The sequence below is a fragment of the Hyperolius riggenbachi genome, chromosome 3 (genome assembly GCF_040937935.1).
Source record: "Hyperolius riggenbachi isolate aHypRig1 chromosome 3, aHypRig1.pri, whole genome shotgun sequence".
Classification (NCBI taxonomy): Eukaryota; Metazoa; Chordata; class Amphibia; order Anura; family Hyperoliidae; genus Hyperolius; species Hyperolius riggenbachi.
Window position 1 is genome coordinate 453655544 of NC_090648.1, and position 24109 is coordinate 453679652.

At 46.1% G+C, this 24109-nt stretch overlaps 1 protein-coding gene across 4 annotated transcripts in view; it reads right to left on the reverse strand.

Annotated features, from left to right (window-relative positions):
- Positions 1-24109, reverse strand: part of CHRM2 (cholinergic receptor muscarinic 2) — a 365548-nt gene that overhangs the window by 274680 nt on the left and 66759 nt on the right. The window contains exon 2 of one of the 4 annotated variants that reach the window (XR_011030567.1): positions 13190-13897. The exons of the other annotated variants lie outside the window; for them this stretch is intronic. The gene's annotated coding sequence lies outside the window, so the exon portion shown is untranslated. Of the gene's footprint in view, positions 1-13189; positions 13898-24109 lie in introns of those variants that run through there. 4 annotated transcript variants of the gene reach the window in all.

Sequence of the window (24109 nt, forward strand, 5' to 3'; positions counted from 1 at the left end):
TTTAAATTGCTGAAAAGTTATTTTAAATTGAAGATGAAAAATTATCTCCTAGGAGAAAAGTCAGGTGAAAAAGTGAATTGCATATGGCCCCTGATGTTTAACTCTTTCAGGCAGAGAAAGAAAAAAAGGAGCACAGCCTAGTTATTTGTGTGCTTGGTACTGTATATATACATGTTTATCTCTTCATATCACTTCAGTTGTCCTTTAAATTGAATGTTTACCAATCTAAAAATAAAAAAGTCAGATACTCATCTAAGGAGAGGGAAGGCTCGGTCCTAATGAGCCTTCCCTCTCCTCTCCCGGTGCCCGGTCCCGCGCAGGATCCCCCGTAGCAATATTCGACCAGTTCGGTCAAATACTGCCACTTCCGCAGCCGAAGGGAGCTTTCGTCAGCCTTCGGGAGCACTCGGGCTCCCGAAGACAGGCCGCTCCATACTACGCATGCGCGAGCGCCCTCTATGACGCACTCGCGCATACGTAGTATGGAGCGGCCCGTCTTTGGAAGCCCGAGTGCTCCCGAAGACCTCCGAAGTCCCTGCGGCGGCGGACGCGAACGGGGGAGCCAGCGCAGCACCGAGGGCACCGGGAGAGGAGAGGGAAGGCTCATTAGGACCGAGCCTTCCCTCTCCTTAGGTGAGTATCTGACTTTTTTATTTTTAGATTGGTAACCATTGGCTTTAAACACATAGCAGCAACATTTTGCATTCGTTTTGAACAAAAAGGTATACAAAAATTACACATGCGCAAAATCACACAAAAAATGTATCATCTGGTATTACAGAAAGCATGGAAAGTAAAACTACCCCCCCCCCCCTTACACACACAACCTACACTACACACACACACACCTACAGTTATATCATTTCTTGCAATTAATCTTTCAATTACTGTTTTTCCCCTGGTAATAAGGTTTGTACACACCTTTGATGTACGTTGCCCATCAGGATTGGGACCTGATCCCCTAGGGGGACGATGCTGGGCCAGGCTGCACAGACACAAGTCAGCTGTGTAGCTGATGATGCGCTGTGTTGCTATGCGGAGAGACGACAGAGCAGCGTGTGCATGACATCATGCAGTGGCCGGGGGAGCAGCATGCGCAAAGGAATTGGCCATCACCGGGGGTGAGTTGAACCCGCCTGTTAGATTGATGCCGATCGGGCGTCTCTCTGTACACGCGCAAGATTATCAGCTGAGGTGGTGGTCGTAATCATTTTTCAATTCTTGTTTTTCTAGTTTAAGTTAAGTCAATAATAAATAAATGAACAGCAAGCTGTCTATTAGCATATCAATACCAGGTCTGTGCCCATTGGCCACAAGTTTTCAAAGTCATAAAGACACCCACACAAATGTTTCACACATTTAATGAAATAAAGCTATGTTCTTTGATGTCTTGTTGAGAGGCAGGTCTGCTGTGAAGGTTGCTTGGAGTGACATCAGTGCTTGATTGAAGAATGTTGATCTCTGGCACTCAGATCTTGACTGAGGTCTCATCTGCAAAGTTCCTATCTTCCTTCATCGAAAGGCACCAGTCATCTGACATGAATCCTGGCCAGGACATATATTTATACACTTGCCAGGGTTTTGTCAATGATAAGGTTGACAAAAAAAGAACATTGCGACTGAAGTGACTTCAAGCAACGATCCGATACAGTGCAAATCCTCCCAGAAGATATCCACCAAGTCATGGGCAGCAAAGATGACTTGATCAGTGCCATATAAAAAGACACTTCAGTCAGAACATACGGCATTGGAGAAGGGTAAAGTGGACCTTGGACTGAAGACCCTGAAAACTAGAGAGGCAGGATTTTCTCCTTTTAAACTAAAGATAAACAATTTTGCAATAGCTTATCAGCCATCAGCCTAGGCTAAACATCATCATGGCAGGCCATGCTGAAACCAGGAAAATAACCATGTAAACGGGTATCTTGAATAATTTACTGCATTCTACTATATGTGCATGCATATAATAAAGGCTCCAGATAAAAGGGAGCCAGATATAAGCGATATTATTGTTATCGTTTAGTAAAATGGACACCAGGCTATGACGTAAAATATTGTTTATAATACTGATATTCTACTATTCCCCGCTGTAACCTCTATTTTTACATTTACTAAAATGAGGACCAGTAAAAGTGATAAAATATTGTTATTTACAGATACTGATTGTTAAATATTACTGATACCAATTTGCCTACTCTCACACAGAACCATCCTCTGGTGATGCCTAACCCTAAGACCTCCCTGGTGGCGCCTAACCCTAAGACTCCCCTGGTGGTGCCTTATCCTAAGACCTCTCCAGTGGTGTCTAACTCTAAAACCCCCTGGTGGTGCTTACCCAAAGACCCCTCAGGTGGTGCCTAACCCTAAGATCGCCCCTGGTGGTGCCTAACCCTAAGACCCCCCCTGGTGGTTCCTAACCCTAAGATCCCCCTGGTGGTGCCTAACTCTAAGACCACTCTGGCGGTGCCTAACTTAAACCCCCCGTTATAGTTTAGTAAAATGGACACCAGGCTATGACGTAAAATATTGTTTATGATACTGATATTCTACTATTCCCCGCTGTAACCTCTATTTTTACATTTACTAAAATGAGGACCAGTACAAGTGATAAAATATTGTTTAATTTACAGATATTGATTGTTAAATATTACTGATACCAATTTGCCTACTCTCACACAGAACCCTCCCCTGGTGATGCCTAACCCTAAGACCTCCCTGGTGGCGCTTAACCCTAAGGCCCCTCTGGTGGTGCCTAACCCTAAGACTCCCCTGATGGTGCCTTATCCTAAGACAGGGGTCTCAAACTCGTGGCCCGCGGGCCATTTGCGGCCCTCGATACAATATTTTGTGGCCCTCGCTGGCAAAAGCTTCCTTATAGTTCGCTTCAGCGCTCCCAAGTAATCCGCTGCATCCCCGCTGCTAAACAAGGGCTGCAGAGCCCCCAAATCGCCCGGGGGGCAATCCACCGGCATTTCGTGGAAGGGGCAGAGCTTTCAGCTTCAGCTCTGCCCCTCCTGATGTCAATCGCCGCACGGATCGCCGCCTCTCCCCGCCCCTCTCTGTGAAGAAAGAGTGAGAGGGGCGGGCAGAGGCAGCGATGCGCCACGATTGTGAAATTCCTTATGCGGCCCAGCCTCATCCTGACTTTGCCTCCTGCAGCCCCCAGGTAAATTGAGTTTGAGACCCCTGTCCTAAGACCTCTCCAGTGGAGCCTAACTCTAAAACCCCCTGGTGGTGCTTACCCAAAGACCCCTCAGGTGGTGCCTAACCCTAAGAACCTCCCTGGTGGTGCCTAACCCTAAGACCCCCCCTGGTGGTGCCTAACTCTAAGACCGCTCTGGCGGAGCCTAACTTTACCCCCCCCCCCCCCCCCAGGTGCCACCTAACCTTAATCCCCAGTTTAGTTTGTGTAATATACAAACTAAACTGGTGATAGTCGAGGATAGTATTTGATTGTTTATGGTATTATTTAACATAGAATAAAAATAATAACTGAGGAGTCAATATATATATATATATATATATATATATATATATATATATATATATGTGTTTTTAAGTAAGTTTGTTTAAGAACGAGAGTCTGTAAAGAATAGCGGAAGTTGCTCATTGTGAAGCAAAAAGTTGACATGTAAACAATCTTTTTTCTGAGAAAGCATAGGGAACAGGTTTAGAATCGATTATGTAATAGATTGCGGAAAAGCCGCCGCGCGGACTGTCAGCGAGGCGGCTGGTTCTGCATCCAGCTCAGCGGTTTACATGCGGCGGCGTGCGTCTGTTGTGGCTGGGCCTTCTAGTGCACACAGATTGAGGAATATGCGCGCGCGTGCTGAGAGGCAGAACCTTTATGACAAACGAGAGGGATCAGCTGACCAGGTTGGTCAGGAGCGGGCGGCTATTGGTTGATCAGCAATGGGTGGCGCCGGGGAGCGCCGCTCTATATATAGTTATTGCTGGTCAGTCTCAAGTTGTCTGCCGTTGCGAACACTTACGTGAAAGCACTCAGACCATAGTCAGATCCCACAGTGTGTTAGAACCAGGAGGACCTGGGAATTCACACTGAGCCAGATTACTACTGTGTTACTATTGTGTTATACTTCAGACTAGTTCCAGGGTGTTGAGACCACGGACCTCACACCCAAGACTAGGGATACTGTGTTACTATTGTGTTATACTTCAGACTAGTTCCAGGGTGTTGAGACCATGGACCTCACACCCAAGACTAGGGATACTGTGTTACTATTGTGTTATATTTCAGACTAGTTCCAGGGTGTTGAGACCATGGACCTCACACCCAAGACTAGGGATACAGTGTTACTATTGTGTTATACTTCAGACTAGTTCCAGGGTGTTGAGACCATGGACCTCACACCCAAGACTAGGCCTTGTTTGATATCTGTTATGACCTATTGCTTTCCTGACTCTCCTTCTGCTTTCTGATTCGGTACCTACGCATATCTGATTACCTGTTGCCAACCCTGCCTGTCCCTGGTTACCGAATCAGCCTTCTGTCTCTGTCCCTTATCTGCTCGTGTGTTGCCGACCTAGCCTGCCCGACCTTGCGAGCTATCCCTCTCCATTGAGAGATTAGTCTTCAGTCCTGCTTGTGACGCCCACCTTTTAGGCGTCACTTAGCCTCAGGGCCTTCCTGCTATTCAGCCTGGGGCTCCACCCCCTTGGAAGTGTCAGGCTGCTGAAAGGTCTTCGCACTTCCCAGAGGGAGGTATTTCTCATACTGCCAAGGACCACCTGCTCCTCGGGTGGTCCTACTCAAAGTCATTACTGTTGCACCAAACACTCACACTATATAGGTGTCCAGAGGTTAGTTATACTTGTATTATTGGTGATTCTGCAGATCATCAATAATCGGGTATATATCTGTATTGTTGGTGATACTGCAGATCACCAATAATCAGATTCTCTCTGTGTGCTGACACCGATCGTTACAGATTAATTGTTAAATAATGGGTTATTGTAATCAATAAATTTGGTATGGAAATTAAAATAAAGATAACATGCGGTATATTTGTTTAATATTTTCGCAGCACCCTTTTACAAATTATGTAATTGTTTTATATCAGCAGAGTAACCAAGCAGCTCAGGGTGACCCAAACTACTAGGAATGTATAAGGGGATAAAAGGAACCAAAAAGCCCTTCTACTAAAAAAGCAAAGCTTGGTGTAATTGCCTTCTTAAAACAGAAGGAAATTTGCAATAATTTAGTTATAAATGAACATTTGTGGTTACCCACAATGCACATCTACTAAATATGCAAATTATCCCTTTTTGCCCTTGGTAAGCCAAGCAAGCATCCAGAACTGCTGGTTTATAGCAAGCCTATAACTTTAAGTTTTACACAGCCATATCAAACCCACATGTAGACAGCCTGTTTCGGACTTTTGGCCCTCATCAGTACATGGTAGGGATTGATAAGGCTGTATGAAATAGGGCTTGGTCGAGTACAACAGAGTAACCAAGCAGCTCAGGGTGACCCAAACTACTAGGAATGTATAGGGGGATAAAAGGAACCAAAAAGCCCTCCTACTAAAAAAGCAAAGCTTGGTGTAATTGCCTTCTTAAAACAGAAGGAAATTTGCAATAATTCAGTTATAAATGAACATTTGTGGTTACCCACAATGCACATCTACTAAATATGCAAATATTATTTATATCAGCGCGGCACCCTTTTTATACATCTGTCGCCAATAGAGAAAAGATTTGAATTGATGTGAATGAGGCAACCTCTTAAATAGGTGCCATTTTTACGGTTGCCGCTATCTGTCACTACAGTGGATGGATGTGAGTTATGTGGAAGGGTGTGGCTGCGGTTGCTGATGAATGTGGGGCACAGGTCATGTAGGCGGACGCAGACAGTAGCAGAACTATTCAGGCTTCAACTTCCCTCCGTTTGGGTTCCTTCTGTGAGCATGAGAAGATCTCCGGGGGCCAATGAATCAGATGCCAGAGCCACTGTACATGTGTGCATGGTGCTCTGGCATTCTCGTCTGGTCTTTTAGATAGATTTGGAAGCAGCAGGAAGTTTCTGTGAGGGCACAGTTTAGCTTTGTCATATATACACAAGCAGAAAGCTGGCAACTCTCCCACGTGCGATAGGAATAAATAGTGGAATGCTCCCCTTAACCCTCCAGGCCCTTTTACACTTAATGCGCTGGTATGCGTTAGTGTGCGTTAGTACACGTTGGTACACAGTTTTTCCATAGCAGTGCATTATGAAAAAGATTTCAGTTAAAATGCATATGGTCTGGCCTGTGCCATAGGAAAACATGGGCATTATTTTGAAAATAAGTTCAGAGCAACCACTATCGCGAAAAAAGTACCCAGCTAAAATCTGACAGAACCGACAAAATGCCAAAATAGTAAGATACCAGCCAGCCTCCCTACTCACTTGCACACTGTTTTGTCAGTTAGACTTTGCAACTTCTGTGCAGGAAGTGCTGTTGAAAACAAAGAAAACCCTGAGAATCCTCCATGAGGAGATGGACTGGCCCAAAACCTGTCAGCTCTGTCAGATTTTAACTGCCTACTTTTAAGTGGTGGTCCTTTAAGTGTAAAAGGGGCTTCAACCCACCCAGCATCAGTAATAATCCTGATGAGCACCTCAGTGGAATCCATCTAGAAGCCACCCTTAGGCCTGGAACCCACTGAAAACCGCAAACGCAAAACGCAACCGCTAGCGTTTTGTCTGAGCGGTTTGCAAGCGGATTCATGCGCGTTTTTGGTCGTGTTTTGCAACATTGTATTTTTTTCCCCAGCGGGTGCCTAGCGTTTTGCGTTTTGCGTTTTTATCCTGATTGGTCCTGTGAATTATTTTTCATTTTGTTACAGTGTGCTGAACCGCAAAGCGCTAGCAAAACCGCTCAGTTTAGGTTTTGCTGAGCGTTTCTGCTAGCGTTTCAATACTTTACATTGAAGCGCTAACGCTCCCAAAATGCTGCAGGTCCTGCGTTTGCGTTTCTGGGAAACGCAAACGCTCCTGTGGAAGTTGCCCCATCCATTAACATTAGCCCAGCGTTTTGGCAAACTGCTAGCGTATCGCAGTGCTGCCAAAACGCTGCCAAAAGCGCTCCTGTGGGTTTCAGCCCTTACTCTTTACATCAAGCCAAACAGTCCTCGAATGCATCTCAAGCTACAAAATGGGATGAGATGATGGATTTTAATAGCTGTCTGTGAAGTTAGCTTTCATGAACGTTTATATGACAGACTGATCGTGATTTTATTGTGGTCTTGCTATGGTCAGAAGAGAAGCAGCCAGAGATGGATGCAACATAAATTTCCTTACGTCTTTGCAGCGTGCCATTAGCCTGCGAAGGTGGGGGGAGGGGAACAGGTTTTTTTTTTATTTCCTCTATAAAACTGAGGTTTAAGAAATATCTACTGAATTATTCAACACCTGCCCTCCACTGCGGATTCTGTATTCTTCTGGCATTTCTGAAACAGCAACGCAAGGTAGGAATGTGGACTGGATCAGGGCCCCAAGGACCGCTCAGGAAGTGTCTTACCGCGTGCCGTCACACTGGCCAGAATAGCCCATACAGTTACATTATGTCACATACTGGAGGAGGGAAAGAGGAGCTCAGGGCAACAGAAAGAAAGGAAAGCATGATGCCCCTCTATGGGCTTGATTTACAAAGCGGTGCTAACGTTAGCACTGGCCCTTAGCACGTCTAAACTCAGTTGAAATGTGAGAAGTAGTGATCGTGCGCAAAGTACCGCGCGCAGCACTGCACAGAGCGCAGGGCGCTCTGCGCGAAGTGCCCACTAAAGCCTATGGGACTTAGTGCGTGCATAGGACTTTGCACGCGCAAAACTTTGCGCGCGGTACTTAGCGCACGATCTGATTGAGAAAACTGGTGCTAACCTACTTAGCACCCTGGTTAGCGCGCCTTAAGACTTTAGATGTGCTAAGTAGGTTAGCACCTCTTAGTAAATCAAGCCCTATATGTGCAAAGTAAAACATAAACTTCATTTTTGCTACACAAATTACAATAAACATAGATGGATGCAGAACAATTTATTTTGTAATTTAAAGAGGGACTTTCCTGAATTTAACTTAAAGGGAACCTTAAAGAGGAACTCCAGTGAAAATAACGTAATGAACAAAAGTACTTCATTTTTACAATAATTATGCATACATGATTTAGTCAGTGTTGGCCCAGCAGACCCCAGTGGACACCGGGAGAGGAGAGGGAATGCTCTATGGGACCCAGAGCCTCCCTCTCCTTAGGTGAGTATCTGACTTTTTTTTTTTTTTTTTAATACGGGTTCCCATTCACTTTAGACAGAAGAGTTAACCTTAGGTTTGCCTGAGGCCAAATGTTTCCTGAATACTACATGCCTTATCTCCATGGTGATAACTCTAGAAACATTATTAAAGACAGGAGATAAGCTTAGTGAATTGAGGCCAATGTTTCAATCAGAAACGCTGTCACCGGTTTGTTCCTTTGGACTGTAAGGCAATGTGCTACTATGAACAGCGCTATGGAAGATGTTGGCGCTATGTAAAAAAAAATAATAATATACTGTGCTGTCTTTCTTTTACTGCTTACAACCATGCGCATTAGATGCTCTCAAGGGCCACCTAAAATGGCAAAGAGCCTTCCCTGTTCATAGGTGAGTATCTGACCTCTTTTTATTTGCTTAAAAGGGAACCAGAGAGGAACGTGATAAAAAAAAAAGAAGAAGAAGCTTTTATACATTCCTGGGGCTTCTTCCAGCCCCATAAGCCTGGATCTCTCCCACGCCACCATCCTCCGCCTCCTGGATCGGCGGTACTGGGTCCCCTCACTTCCGGCGGACGCGGCCAATTGTCCGCATCACAGTGGCTCCCTCCTTACCCATACGCATGAGGCTGCGCAGTAGGCAGCCTCACGCGTAAATACATGGAGGGAGCTCGGTGTGATGCGGACTATTGGCCGCGTCAGCCGGCCGACTGTCGGCCATGACGGGACATGGTACCGGCGGATCCAGGCAGCAGAGGACGGTGGCGTGGGAGCGATCCGTGCGTATGGGGCTGGAGGAAGCCCCAGGTATGTATACAAACTTTTTTCTGGGGCCTCTGGTTCCCTTTAACATTTACATTAAAACTGTGTTAAGAAATGGCGCAGTTCCTCAATTCACCTTTAATAACCATCAAATATTCATAAAGATTAACTAGGGCTTTAAATGTGGTTCATCTATGATTGTAAAGGACTTGAGGAACTTAAGGTGGCCACACACCATACAATTTTTTAAATATCTGTTTAATTTAAGAATTGCAATCAATTTTTCTGACTGATTGTAACATTTCAAAAATATGACCAATGTACCACACACCTATGTTCAATTTTTCCCCGATTATGATAAAAAATGATTGAAAACTCAGCCAAAATTGCTAGGGTGTGTATATTAATAAATTGACAATCTAACACACACCATACAATCTTTAGAAAGATTGAAGAAAAATATCTGGCATTCCGGATCAATAAAAATCGAAGAAAATGGGAAATCCAATCGGATTTTTCAGTCGAATGAAAAAAAAAGCTTTCAATTTTTTTGGGAGATACGATGGTTTTTATCGAATTGGCGTAAAATCGGATCATTTTATTGTATCGTGTGTGGCCACCTTTAGACTGGCACAATCATAGTATAGCTCACAACTGAGTAACAGGTGCTCTTTAGGTCATCAGAACTATAAGGCTTGCCCTGTTTATGGCATCCCATCAGCAGTGTGGTCTGGTGCACACCAAAAACCGCTTGCAGATCCGCAAAATGCTAGCAGATTTTGAAACGCTTTTTCTTCTTTTTCTGTAGCGTTTCTGCTAGCATTTTGCGGTTTTGTGAAGCGTTTTTGGTGTAGTAGATTTCATGTATTGTTACAGTAAAGCTGTTACTGAACAGCTACTGTAACAAAAACCGCCTGGCAAACCGCTCTGAAGTGCCGTTTTTCAGAGCGGTTTGCGTTTTTCCTATACTTAACATTGAGGCAGAAACGCCTCCGCAATCCAAAATCTGCAGCAGCCCGGGAGTATGCGTTTCTGCAAACTGCCTCCCGCTCTGGTGTGCACCCGCCCATTGAAGTACATTACCCAAGCATATCCGCAGCCACAAGCGGATCGCAAAACGCAGCCGAACCGCTCTGGTGTGCACTAGGCCTAAGGCTGGTTTCACAGTGGGACGTTACAGGCGCACGTTAGAGCAGCCTGTAACGCAGCCCACCGCACAGTAATGAAAAATCAATGGGGCTGTTCACAGTGCGGACGTTGCGTTACATTGTAACGCTGCGTCACAAGGCAACGTACTGCATGCAGTACTTTAGACGTTAGACTGCTTGCACATGCTCAGTAACGTTGGGGAGGAGCGGAGAGCGGCCAGGCACATGGCTAATTAATATGCACTGCACGTTATGACGTGCAGTGTTTACTTCCTGGAGCAGCCGCTCTGTGCGGCGATTGGCCGGCGGGACCACGTGATGCCGTATGCGCACAAGAGTGCGCATCACGGCATCACTGACGCCAGAGTGAGCTGCACAACGCGGCTCACTCTGACGTCCAGATCCAGCACCACCAGGCGTTGAGTTAGGGGGACGTTATGCGACCTTAACGCCCCCTCTAACGCAACGTCCTGGTGTGAAATTAGCCTAAGGCCTGGTGCAAACCAGAGGAGTTTTTCTGAGCGTTTTGAGTTTTTAAATCTGCTGCTAATGTTATCCTATGTGTCTGTGCACACTGGAGCAATGAGGTTTTGTAAAAAACCCCATAGCATTACATTGGGAAGAGCTTTTGCAACCTCTAAGGGCTGGTGCACACCGAGCGGCTTTTTGGGCGTTTTCAGATCCGCTTGCGGCTGCGGATCTGCTTGGTCAATGTATCTCAATGGGGTGGTGCACACCAGAGCGGCAGGCGTTTTGCAGAAACGAAAAATGCCTGGGTGAGGCATTTTTTGGATTGCGGATGCGTTTCTGCCTCAATGTTAAGTATAGGAAAAACGCAAACCGCTCTGAAAAACGGCACTTCAGAGCGGTTTTGCAGGCGTTTTTGTTACAGAAGCTGTTCAGTAACAGCTTTACTGTAACAATATATGAAATCTACTATACTGAAAACCGCAGCAGCAATCCGCAAAACGCCTCATAAAAATAAAAAAAAGCGTTTAAAAATCTGCTAGCGTTTTGCGGATCTGCTAGCGGGTTTTGGTGTGCACCAGCCCTAAAAGCTCTTCCCAATGTAATGCTATGGGGTTTTTTACAAAACCTCATCGCTCCAGTGTGCACAGACACATAGGATAACATTAGCAGCAGATTTAAAAACTCAAAACGCTCAGAAAAACTCCTCTGGTGTGCACCAGGCCTTAGGCCTAGTGCACACCAGAGCGTTTCTGCTGCGGTTTGCGATCTGCTTGCGGGTGCGGATCCGCTAGGGTAATGTATTTCAATGGGCTGGTGCACACCAGAGCGGGAGGCGTTTTGCAGAAACGCATACTATCGGGCTGCTGCAGATTTTGGATTGCGGATGCGTTTATGCCTCAATGTTAAGTATAGGAAAAACGCAAACCGCTCTGAAAAACGGCACTTCAGAGCGGTTTGCCAGGCGTTTTTTGTTACAGTAGCTGTTCAGTAACAGCTTTACTGTAACAATACATGAAATCTACTATACCAAAACCGCTACACAAAACCGCAAAACGCTAGCTGAAACGCTGCAGAAAAAGAAAAAGCGTTTCAAAATCTGCTAGCATTTTGCGGATCTGCTAGCGGTTTTTGGTGTGCACCAGGCCTAACAGAGTATGGCCTGGTGCACACCAAAAACCGCTAGCAGATCCGCAAAATGCTAGCAGATTTTGAAACGCTTTTTCTTCTTTTTCTGTAGCGTTTCAGCTAGCATTTTGCGGTTTTGTGAAGCGTTTTTGGTGTAATAGATTTCATGTATTGTTACAGTAAAGCTGTTACTGAGCAGCTACTGTAACAAAAAACCCTGGCAAACCGCTCTGAAGTGCCGTTTTTCAGAGCGGTTTGCGTTTTTCCTATACTTAACATTGAAGCAGAAACGCATCCGCAATCCAAAATCTGCAGCAGCCCGGGAGTATGCGTTTCTGCAAAACGCCTCCCGCTCTGGTGTGCACCAGCCCATTGAAGTACATTACCCAAGCGGATCCGCACCCGCAAGCAGATCGCAAACCGCAGCCGAACCGCTCTGGTGTGCACTAGGCCTAAATCCTGTATTTCACGGGTGGAGCAGGTAGAGGGATCCGTCTCTCTCTCTCTCTCTCTCTACTCTCCGCTGACCCGTATCTAACAAGGTAACTTGGAGAGGTGACATATCATGTAGATAATTCCAGCTAATGCGGGTCAGGTGGCTTTTACTCCAGCGATAAGCACTAGAGAGAAGCAGCTGATTCCAATCATAAGACCTGTTCTCTCTATTCCAAAACCTGAATTCCAAGATAGCTGCTTAAAAAAATCTCACTAAATGGATGGTGGAAAATGTGAAAACATCCTGTCATTTAAAGTGGAGTAAGTGGAGTTTTACTGTCGTTGAAGTGGACCTGAACTCTTGCACAGGAGAGAAGGAAATCACAGAGAAATGCAGCCCTTATGTATTTAGAGAGTTTAGCCTGACTAATTCCCCCTCATCGGTGACTAATCCCCAGCATAATTTGGTCTCTCGGCTATGTCAGCTGGCTGCCTCGGCAGAGCAGATAATTTGTAAACACAGGATGTTAACCCTATGTCTGCTTGGATGAAAGCAGGAAGTAGACACACTGATGATTTATTGTAGGATTTGTATTAGCTGTAACAAAAAACATGTTTTTCTTTAAAGGTTATTATGCTGTTGCTTATCCTTTAGAGCAGACAGGAAGTTCTGAGTTCAGGCCCACTTTAACAATTTGCTGTAAACTGTTACATAAATGTTTTTGCGATGTAATGTTGCTAATCATTATCGTTCCCTTTCCATTCACAACCAGCTATCAATTTCCAAAAGTGTCTGTAAAGCACAAATTCCATTTACAAAACAATAGTATAAATGAAACACTAATCTAATTTTAAATGCAAAACTGCAGAAGCAACCATGTGTATAAGCATCTATACTGTGAAAATACAAGAACCACACAGTGCACACTTCTGCACAAAATAAGGAACACTTTATTTGCCAAAACAGGAAAGGAGAACAAGGTAGCTCCCTGAACGCCCAACCCTGCTCCTAAAAACATAAATCGGTGGGATCCCCAAGACCCTAGTGCTAATCCTAACAGTTGGACCAGTCCCAGCCACACAACCATACAACCAAGCACTCTTGGCGGCAGAAAGTCCTAAATACGCTGAGCAGTTCCCAGTTTGCGATGCTGGATGCAACATGGAGCTCTGTGTTACTTGAAGCACATGGGTCCTGGGCTCCCGCCAGTTCCACTTCCTTCCACACCTACATGTTTCGCCCAATGGCCGGGGCTTTTTCAAGACTGCAGGAAGTCCATTTAATTGCTTGCAATCTGTGCTTAGTATAAACTTGCCAGGTATTTCCTCTTCTGGCAATGGCTTGTTGGAACGAATATTGGGGCCGTGCTCCACTTCAGGCACAAGCGCCTTTTCAAGTATTTCCACACCTGTGCAGTAGGCTGGAGCCACTTGTACATGAGCAGCTCCATTCTACTGCGCAGGTGCAGCTTTGCTTGCACAAGTGGAGCACAGCTGCCCTTGTGCCTGAAGAGGAGTGTGGCTTTGATCTTCCAGAGGGTCTTGGCAAATGGTGGCAGTGGCAAGGAGGACGCAGGGAGTCTCTACAGCATCCAGAGGCTTCCCTCTTTTTTAGTATGTCTTTTTTTACCCTATATTAACTTTGGGTTCCCTTTAATAGTCCTTCTGCAATATCTACTCCTTTGTGACATCATCCAGGTGAGGAGTCCAAGCCACCTATTAGCAGACAATTAAAGAAAGAAACATCTAGCTAAGGTTTCCTTGAGCACTTCTGTTCCATAAAGGACACATCCGAGAACACAAAAAATAAAAAATCCACTTACCTGGGGCTTCCTCCAGCCCCTGCCAGCCGTCCTGTGCCCTTGCCGCAGCTCCGCTCCTCGCTGATGGCCCAGGGTCCCCTTCCGGTGCAAGATGCCCACTGCGCCTGCTCTCAGAGTCGTGCCAATGTCATCTGGACTATTCTGTGCAGACGCAGTAGTTCTGCGCCTGCGCAGAAAAGCCCGGATTATGTCATTGCGACTCCATGAGCTGCACAATGGAATGCAGTAAGATGCCGACCTGGCGAGGTCGGTATCTGCACCAGAGGGAGGGGACCGGGAGCCACCGGAGCTACGGCGAGGGCACAGTACAGCTGACAGGGGCTGGAGGAAGCCCCAGGTGCATAGATTTTTTATTTTTAGTCTGCTCGGACCTTTGCTTTAAAATGAACCAGAGACGAAGCATGTATTTTACTATATATATTAGTGGGAACATTAGAGAAAACACCTACCCTGCTCTCTGTTTCATTATTCACTGCTCAGCATGCTTGTTATCAGCCCTGATATATATGGCAAAATACATGAGGGTGCTTAGTCTCTGGTTCACTTTAAGTTCGGAGAAGCTTAGAAAAATCAACCCCGCTTCTACAAGGAATAAAAACTATTCCAGACTATATTTCCTTTTTTCTTCTTGCTGAGTGATTGGAACAATCTAACAGTCATTCACTCTATAACAGTTTTCATTTTCATAAGAGCTCTTGTCCTCCATCCGCTAACTGCAAATTCCTCTTCTAACCGAGCTGACCTCTAACAAGGTACTCCACATGAGATCGCTTTATAGACTCTATATTGATGTATCATTACATTTGGAAAAAAAAAAATCATATTGGTGTGTTTTGACAGCTCAGAATCCTGATTAGATTATTAATGGAGGTGGTCAATGCTTCTATCTGCAGACTGTATGGGGCAGGTAGGTATAAAACGACAGAAAGGGAGAGGAGAATAAGAGAGGAGAGACAAAAAGAAAAAAAAAACGAGAGAGAGAGAAAGAGAGGGAGAGAGAGAGAGTGCAAGGCAAAGACAGAGACAGAGAAGAGGAGAGAGAGTGCAAGGCAAAGACAGAGAGGGAGAGAGAGAGTGCAAGGCAAAGACAGAGAGAGAGAGAGAGAGAGTGTCAAGAGAGCTGAGCAGTAACAAAAGAAGAGTAGGAAAGGGAGACATAGATCAGGAGAAAAAAAGAGAAAGATGTATTTAGACCAGGGGTCCCCAAACTTTTTGGGTCAAGCAAGGGCCGGGTCAACATACTTCAGACTGGTCAACATACTTCAACATACTACATAAACTGATGCTGAAAAACATTGCATTGAATCTAGGTATTGATTCCCCCCAATTATGCCCATAGGAGTACTCCCAGCAGCGGCCATTCAGTCATGTGGTACCTGAACAATGTCTTTATGCACCAGACAGTGAAGCATACCCAGGTGACCACTTGCTGTCCAGCAGTGTCACCTGATGCGGAATTGGATTGGTAGCCAGTGAATTACTGCTCACTGGCTTCTACAGTATGTGGATGGGGGGTGTCAGCACTGCTATTCTATATGCGGGCCGCTGATATTTAAAGGTGCAGTGGGCCACATCTATAAGTTACACATTTTGTGTTTGGGGGTAAGTGAAAAAGCCTCGGGGGATCCGCATTCTACCCGCGGGCTGTAGTTTGAGGACCACCGATTTAGACCATACATCCCAACTTTTTGAGGTGAGAAAGAGGGGCGCTTAAGCCATACCCCCACCACACCCCTGATCACGCCCCATCACACCCCTAGTCACGCATACCATAATGGTTTCATAAGAAAAATATGTTGTTTTATAATTCAAACCATGGTTCATTTTCCTTCATATTAATATTTTAAAATTAGTAATATATCAATTTGGGGTGTTGATCCAGGGATTTTATCTGATTTCCATCTGGAGTTAGGAAGCAATTTTTGCCCTTTTAGGGCTAATTGGACCATGCCTTGTAAGGGTTTTTCACCTTCCTCTGGATCAACTGGATATGTGAGGGTGCAGGCTGGTGTTGTACCTTGTTTTCTGGTTGAACTCGATGGACGTATGTCTATGTAAAATTTAAAGCATGGGAATAAAGTTTAGAGTCAATGAAACATTTTTTAGTAGAGAAATACATATATTTACCTAGAAAGAGGGACAAATTCCTAAAAGTGGGACAAATGAGGAAGAAAGAGGGACAGTGGGACAGGGCTCCCAAAGAGGGACTGTCCCTCCAAAAGAAGAAGGACAGTTGGGAGCTATGATTTAGACAACGAGATGTGTGTGGGCAAGAGAGACCAAATAAAGAAGCAGGAAAGACAGAGGATCTGAGAGATGTAAGGCAAGAAGACCTAAAAAGAGGGAGATACTGGTTGCTTGGCAAATGGAAACAGCTGTTGTTTCCCACAATGCAACAAGGTTCACAGACAGGAAACTGTTAGGACACCACAACATCAGCCATACAGATCGCCCCCGAGGTAAAGATTTCTCATGGGAAAGGGGGTATCAGCTACTGATTGGAATGAAGTTCATTTTACTTGGCTTTACTGTGCAGGCGCTGGCCGGGCTGCGCTTGTCCTACAGCGCACATCCGTGCCCAGGAGCGATCTGCGCATGTGTATGACATCATGCGCATGACATAGTGATATCATACGCATGCGCAGAGCGCTCCCGGGGCATGGAAATGCGCTGTAGCACTTACGCAGTAAAGCCTGACGCCTGCAATCCGGAGGAGGGTCCTGGGGGTATTTAGGCACACTGCAGGGGCGGGGGGGGGGATCAGAAAGGAGAATGGGGGAGCAACAGGCATCAGGACAGGTAAGCGTATCCTTTAAAGTGGAGTCAGCATAAAATACGCCGATGAGAGCTCCACCTTCATTCTCGGACAATGAACAACTCTGCTACTTTATGCGCTGTTAATGTCACTGAATTATACATAAGTACATGAGCTGATAAGGATTAAATATCACACCGGCTACAGTATTCATCACTGCTATGAGAAGTGCGATCTTCCATAGGAATATATTAATTCCATGCAGCAGCAGCCTACCTGTGGCAGACCATGTTTAATTATATTAAAAAGAGTCCCAGCAGAGTCCCAGAGGGATCGCACAGTTCCATTTGTAGCGTTCCTCCTACCTCGATAAACATGACCCAAATACATAGATTTCTCCTGCTAGAATATATCAACTCATTGCTATGCCGAAGTGCTATTTTCTCATCATAAAACATTTCAATCTTTTCTGGCTGTCCCAATTATGACATGTTTTCATCCGATCCAACATCTTAGCTGTGGAAACACTCAAGATTTAAAAACAGGATTGAAGTCAAAGATAAACAGGCCTGCAAATTCTGTAGCGAAAATCACAGCAACGGAAATCATTAAAAGTGTTTATACTTATATGTTTATAGAGAATATTTTATTTTGAAGATCTAATTATCACTGCAATATTACTGACTTTAGCCCCACTTAAAGATACTGGCATGTAAACCCCAATATGTCTACCAATAGTATTTGGTGCAGTGAGTGCTAATCTTTGAGTGAAAGCTGTATTTGTAAAATGCTCCCACTGCTTCTGAAATGTTCCCTCTCCATTGCCTCACTGTAAATAGTCTGTTTGTACTCTTTATCATTCCTGGGTACCGGCAGTTCATCACACACTGAAGGTACATACGTAAGCAAGAGCTGGGCTGTTCTTAACCGATGACATTCCAGTCCGTCACCTGGAGTGCCATTGGTCCTTGGGGGCGCCGCTGCAGTGTCTACTGGTAGTGATCAGTAAGGTTTCCTCAGCAGCAATAACTTCCTGCTGCATCCCCCTGCTCTCTGCTCCCTTCTTACGGATTGTTATCACAGGGGCTCTGAAGAATGTCATCCACAGGGATCGGAACATGATCTCTTGGGCAACAGTTTGAAGCTGGGCTCTGCATAGATGTATTGGGACATGTTCTGTAGCAACAGTAGTCTGGGGTTGGGATAATCAGAGTCAGCAGCATCAGCAGGAGGAAGAGAATGAGGAGGTGTTGTCTTGAAGTTGTGTCTCAGTGGGCCCACCTTTTCCCCATGGCCGGTCATATGCTGCACTGCCTTCCCCGGGTGGTTCAACTGAAGGCGAGGAAGGATTTGTGGGTTGCCATCATTCTTGACCCTCAGTGGGGTTGCTAATCACAGTCCTGCCAAGAGACCCTGACGAAATACATAGGGGATGGTTCAGGAATTTATTTAGTGATTGTACACCGTCAAAAGGAGTGTCTGAAACAGTGAAGTTTGGAGACTGAACCACATGAAAAGGGGAATAAAAGCAATGCGGGCTAGCTGTCTGTGAAATCATGGCAGCCACTGTGCTAGGCGAGTGGGTTTCCTGTCGGTGGTGGGCGCACAAGGAGGGGTGGTGACCCTTTGATTGACACAGTATCTTCATCACTGGTGTCACAAGGGGGCGGGGCAAGCTGTGGTCCGACCACCAGGTTTCATAGCCTATTCTGCTACCACCAACTTCTCCTGCTTCTGACGTAATATTATTTATTTAATGCTATGGTCCAACCAACAGGTTTCACGGCCTATTCTGCTACCACCAACTCCTCCTCCTGTTGTCATAATGTCATTTAATTAAAGCTGTGGTCTCATCGGCCACCACCAAGTTCCATGGCCTATTCTACTACCACATGATCAAGAAACAGGTGTCCTGGGCTACTTGTCTCAGGGGGCTCCTGGCAACGTTGCATGCCAAAGAGAAGAAGAAGAATTTGCCATGATCAAGAAGTAGGTGCCCTGCCAACTTGAAATACATAAATTATATATCTGTGCACACATATTCAAGACATCCATACATATGATATCTGATATATATATATATATATATATATATATATATATAATATATATATATATATACAGATATATATATATATATATATATATATATATATATATATATATATATACACATCTGTAGATGTCCGGTTATATACATACATCTGTATAGAGATAGATGGATAGATAGATAGATAGATAGATAGATAGATAGATAGATATATGCTTATACATACATACATATTCACATATATATTTATATGTATTTGTCTTGGTTGAAATATGTATGTATACATATATATATATATATATATATATATATATATATATATATATACTGTATGTATGTATACATGACCCGTAATCGAAATCGTAACATAGATTGAATTTCTATTTGTAATTACAATTACAATTGTAATTGTAATTACGGCAGTTACAATGTAGTGATGCATAGTCAGCATCACTAATGCCTAGCAAAGCTGTCTGCTGACGAAACTGGTGTGGATTCACATAGTCCCAAGCATCACTAACGACCGACCTCTGTTGTCTCTAGACAGCCATATTCCCTGTTGCAGGGCAGAATATTGAACAACCTCCTGTACAAGGCAGAGCAGTGCTATTTTATTTGGGAACCCGACTTTGGAGTCTTATGAGGATAACAGTGGCGGATGTTGTACAAGATAACAGATTCCCGTTTAGCATGCACTCTAGACAAGATCTACAGCTGTTCCAGCCCCTCCGCTCTGCACTTGAGTATTATGTAAAATCTATCTTATCCACTCACAACAGTTGTCACTAGCGAGAATGTTTTACAAAACTTTAATAGAAATATAGCTAAACAGACAAAGCTCCCATCTGATGGAATGCTTAGTGCTCAACAGCTTGTCTTAAGACAACGGAAATGTACAAACTTGAGAAAAAATTGTATCAACACATATCCTGGAATTATACTTTGCAATCGCAAAAAGACATTCTAATAGAATAAGCTACTCTGTCCTATTAAAGTGTAATTGAAAAACAGCCTGTTAGGATTTTTGTACATAGAGCCTGGTTTCACTCCTTGCTGATTCAGTTTAATATTCAGGAAATGCCATAATGCTCGGACACTTCTACCTTGAGGAAGCTGGGTGAAAAGTAGCATGATGTCAGCATGGCTGAGCACCACATGTAGTGGGCTCCCTCCACAATCATCTCGTTGGGGGTTTAGGCATCAAGAAGGGTGCTTGTGCAAGTGGGAAACAGCAAGGGTTAGGCATCAGGAAGGGTGCTTGTGCAAGTGGGAAACAGCAAGGGTTAGGCATCAGGAAGGGTGTTTATAATTTGGCATGGTTAGGGTTAGGTATCAGGAATGGGGTTTGTCCAGGAAGGGGGGGGGTGGGCTGGGGGAGTGGTAGGGTTAAGCATCAGGAAGGGTGTTTGTGCAAGGGGGAGAAGGTAGGGTTAGGCATCAGGAAGGGTGTTTGAGCAGGGAGGGGGGGGTGTGTGTGTATGTGTTAGGTATCAGGAAGGGTGTTTGCGCGGCGGATGGGGGGATACAGTCAAGGTTAGGCATCAGGAAGGGTGTTTGTGTAGGGGATGAAGGGGGGGCATTTAAGGTTAGGCATCAGGAAGGGTGTTTGTGTAGGGGGCGGGGACAGTTAAGGTTAGGCATCAGGAAGGGTGTTTGTGTAGGGGATAAAGGAGGGGGGGGGCAGTTAAGGTTAGGCATCAGGAAGGGTGTTTGTGCATGGGACGCAGAGGGGGGGCAGTTAACCTCTTGAGGGCCATGGTGTTAAACCCCCCTAGTGACCAGACTAATTTCTGCTTAATTGGCCACTGCAGCTTTAAGGCCAAGCTGCAGGGCCGTACAACTCTGCACACAAGTGATCCCCCCCCCCCCTCCCTTTTCTCCCCACCAACAGAGCTCTCTATTGGTGGGATCTGATTGCCTCCTCTGTGTTTATTTATTATTTTTTAATAAATATTTTTTTTTGTGTGTAATATTTATTACTATTTTTTTTTTTCAAAATCCCCTCCCTCCCCCCAGCCGGCCAATCACGGCGATCGGCTGTCATAGGCTTCTGCCTATGAGAGCCGATCACTCTCTTCTCCCCTAGGGGGACAGCCATGTCACATGCAGATCACAGCGCTGTACATGTAAATACACGGCGGTTTCGCCGTGTAACAGTCTGCACGCGATCGCCGCTCAGAGACTGAAGACTCTGCTTCGCCCACCAAGCGGGAGATGCGATTTCCTGCAAACTGCTGCCCCAGGACTTTACGCCAATCGGCGTTAGCTGGTCCTGGGGCTGCCGCCGTGGCCACGCCCATCGACGTGACGCGGTCGGCAAGCGGTTAAGGCTAGGCATCAAGAAGGGTGTTTGTATAGGGGACGGGGCGGGGACAGTTAAGGTTAGGCACCAGGAAGGGTGTTTGTGTAGGGGACAGGGGCGGGGACAATGAAGGTTAGGCATCAGGAAAGGTGTTTGCGCAGGGTACGGGGACAGTTAAGGTTAGGTACAGTGCCCAGATTTTTGTGGGTTCAACCTGGGACGGGGGGAGGGGGGCGGTGCGCGCAGTGTGGCGCTCTGAAAAATGGGGGGAGCTACGCGCGCTGCTCTGAGAAATAGGGGGGAGCATGGGCGTGACCATGACATTGTATGGGCGGAGCTAATGTAATGATGTAACAGCGAGGCATAAGAAAGTAGTGTTTACTCCATGATGTGGTCAAACGAGGATTCGCATCATGGGTGTGCAGAAACTGTGTGATGCCATTTAATAGTATACCGTAACTCCAAAGCAGCAAACATAGCCAACTATGACCATTAATAAATGTTACCCCAGACACCAGAAAATAAACGCAGTGTGGGCAACATTTCAGCACAAAATAAACGCAATGTGGGCAACATGTCAGCACAAAATAAACGCAATGTGGGTAACATATCAGCACAAAATAAACGCAATGTGGGCAACATGTCAGCACAATATAAACGCAATGTGGGCAACATGTTAGCACAAAATAAACGCAATTTGGAGCACAAAATAGCGCAATGTGGGCAACATGTCAGCACAAAATAAACGCAATGTGGACAACATGTCAGCACAAAATAAATGCAATGTGGGCAACATGTCAGCAGAAAATAATGCAATTTGGGCAGCATTTCACCTGGAAAAAAAAGCATTTACTCACCTGACAGAAGTCTTCTCTCGCTCCCGGCCGGCCTCTGGTGTGCAGCTCTCCTGGAGATCTTGCTCCTGCACTGCAGTCTCCCGCACTGACAGGCAGAGCAGGGCTACGGGAAGATGGCGCCCGAAGCCCTGTACTGGAGACACAAATAGTCTCCAGTACAGGGCTTCAGTAGACATCTTCCCGTAGCCCTGCTCTGCCTGCCAAAACCCGGAAGGCTGCAGGTTCAGGCTGGAGCGGGGCTGCAGGCTATGAACTGGCACAGTGTCTATTAGACGCTGCAGCCAGTTCATTCAGTACGGTGGCCAGAGTCCTAAGGCCTGGACGTCCCGCAGCTAAAAGTGGGACGTTTCCCGGGACCTCATGCAGCCTGGGACAGAGGACCCCGAAGGCGGGACGCGTCCCGGATAATGCGGGACGTATGGTCACCGTAATAGCACTGCTAATCGCGATCGCTCCCAAAACACTGCAGTGCCCAGTGATTTTTTCCGCGTTAATCGCGGAAAAATCACTCCCGCAAAAAAACGCAGTAATCGCCAGCGTTTTGCAGTTTTAAGTGTGAACAGAGCCTAAGTCCACGGGCCTCCGGCAGCAGCAGCTGCCTCTGATCAGGACACAGCAGCATGGCACTGTGAGTGCACCGAGTGTGTGTTTACTGCTGCTGGAAGCAGAGTGTACATATATGTATTGTGGCTGCTGGCTGGAGTGTGACTAGGGTTGCCACCAGTATTTGTCCGGCATCTTATCTAAAAAGCTGGCATATACTTTGTACTGGCAGCTCTTTTGCTGGTAATTCCCTGCACTATAATAATGCGGCCCCATTCCCTGCCATAAACTTGTTTCACTTGTGGGCCATGCCCCCAACCTCTGGGTTAGCTAGCCCTGAACATTGTGTAGCTGGCTCAGCCCTTGGCTCCGCCCCCACAGGTCTCCCTGCAGCACTTCCTTGTTGCCTGTTTGGTTTAGCTCTCCTCCCCCTCATGTATGTGAGAGGCAGGGACAGGGGAGAGGCTCCGCCCAGCACATTAGATAAGAGTAGAGCTGCAGATCATTTGAGTGGTAAGCGGTAAATCCTCCTCTGGACCACCACACTCCACTAATCACTCTCTAGCCTTGCCAGCCCCCTTAACCAGCTCTCTCTAAGGAAGAAAAAAGGGGTCAGGGCAAACTGCTCAAAATACTTTATGAACAAGTATACATCTATTTGCACTTTACCCCTCTTCTTACTTATTCTATTGTTGCTGTAGTGTCAAAATCAGCTTCTGTGTAAATATCTGCTGCCATTCCTGCCCTCTTCACTGCCCAATGCCCATGGTTACTTGCTTTGGGGTAGTAGCTTCACATGCGCTGCTCCCAGAGCTGTGAGCCCAGGGCAGGAGCGTGGAATGTGCCATCCCTGTATCCCTACTAAACATGTGCCATCCGCCTGTTGCTATTGCACATGCGCAAGCCGCCCATTGCAACTGTACATACGCCATCTGTGTGTTGCTACTGCACATGCACCACCTGTGCATCCCTACTGCACACGCGCCATCCGCCCATTGATACTGCACATGCACCACCTGTGCGTCCCTACTGCACATGCGACATCCGGACATTGCCACTGCACATGCCCCATCTGCCCATTGCTAATGCACATGCGCCACCTGCCCATTGCTAAAGCACATGCGTCATCCGTGCGCCGCTACTGCATATGTGCAAGCTGCCTATTGCAACTGTACATATGCCATCTGTGCGTTACTACTGCACACGCGCTGCTACTGCACATGCGCCTCCTGTGCGTCCCTACTGCACATGCCCGCCCATGGCTACTGCACATGCGCCATCCGCCCATTGCTACTGCACATGCACCATCCGGCCATTGCTAATGCACATGCACCATCCGAGCGCCGCTACTGCACATGCGCCACCCGTGCTTCCCTACTGCACATGCTCCACCCGTTCGTCCCTACTGCACATGCACCACCCGTGCGTCCCTACTGCACATGCGCCATCTGTTCGTTCCTACTGCACATGCTCCATCCGTGCATCACCACTGCACATGCACTATACACGCGTCACTACTGCACATGCACTATCCACGCGTCACTACTGCACATGCACTATACACGCGTCACTACTGCACATGCACTATACACGCGTCA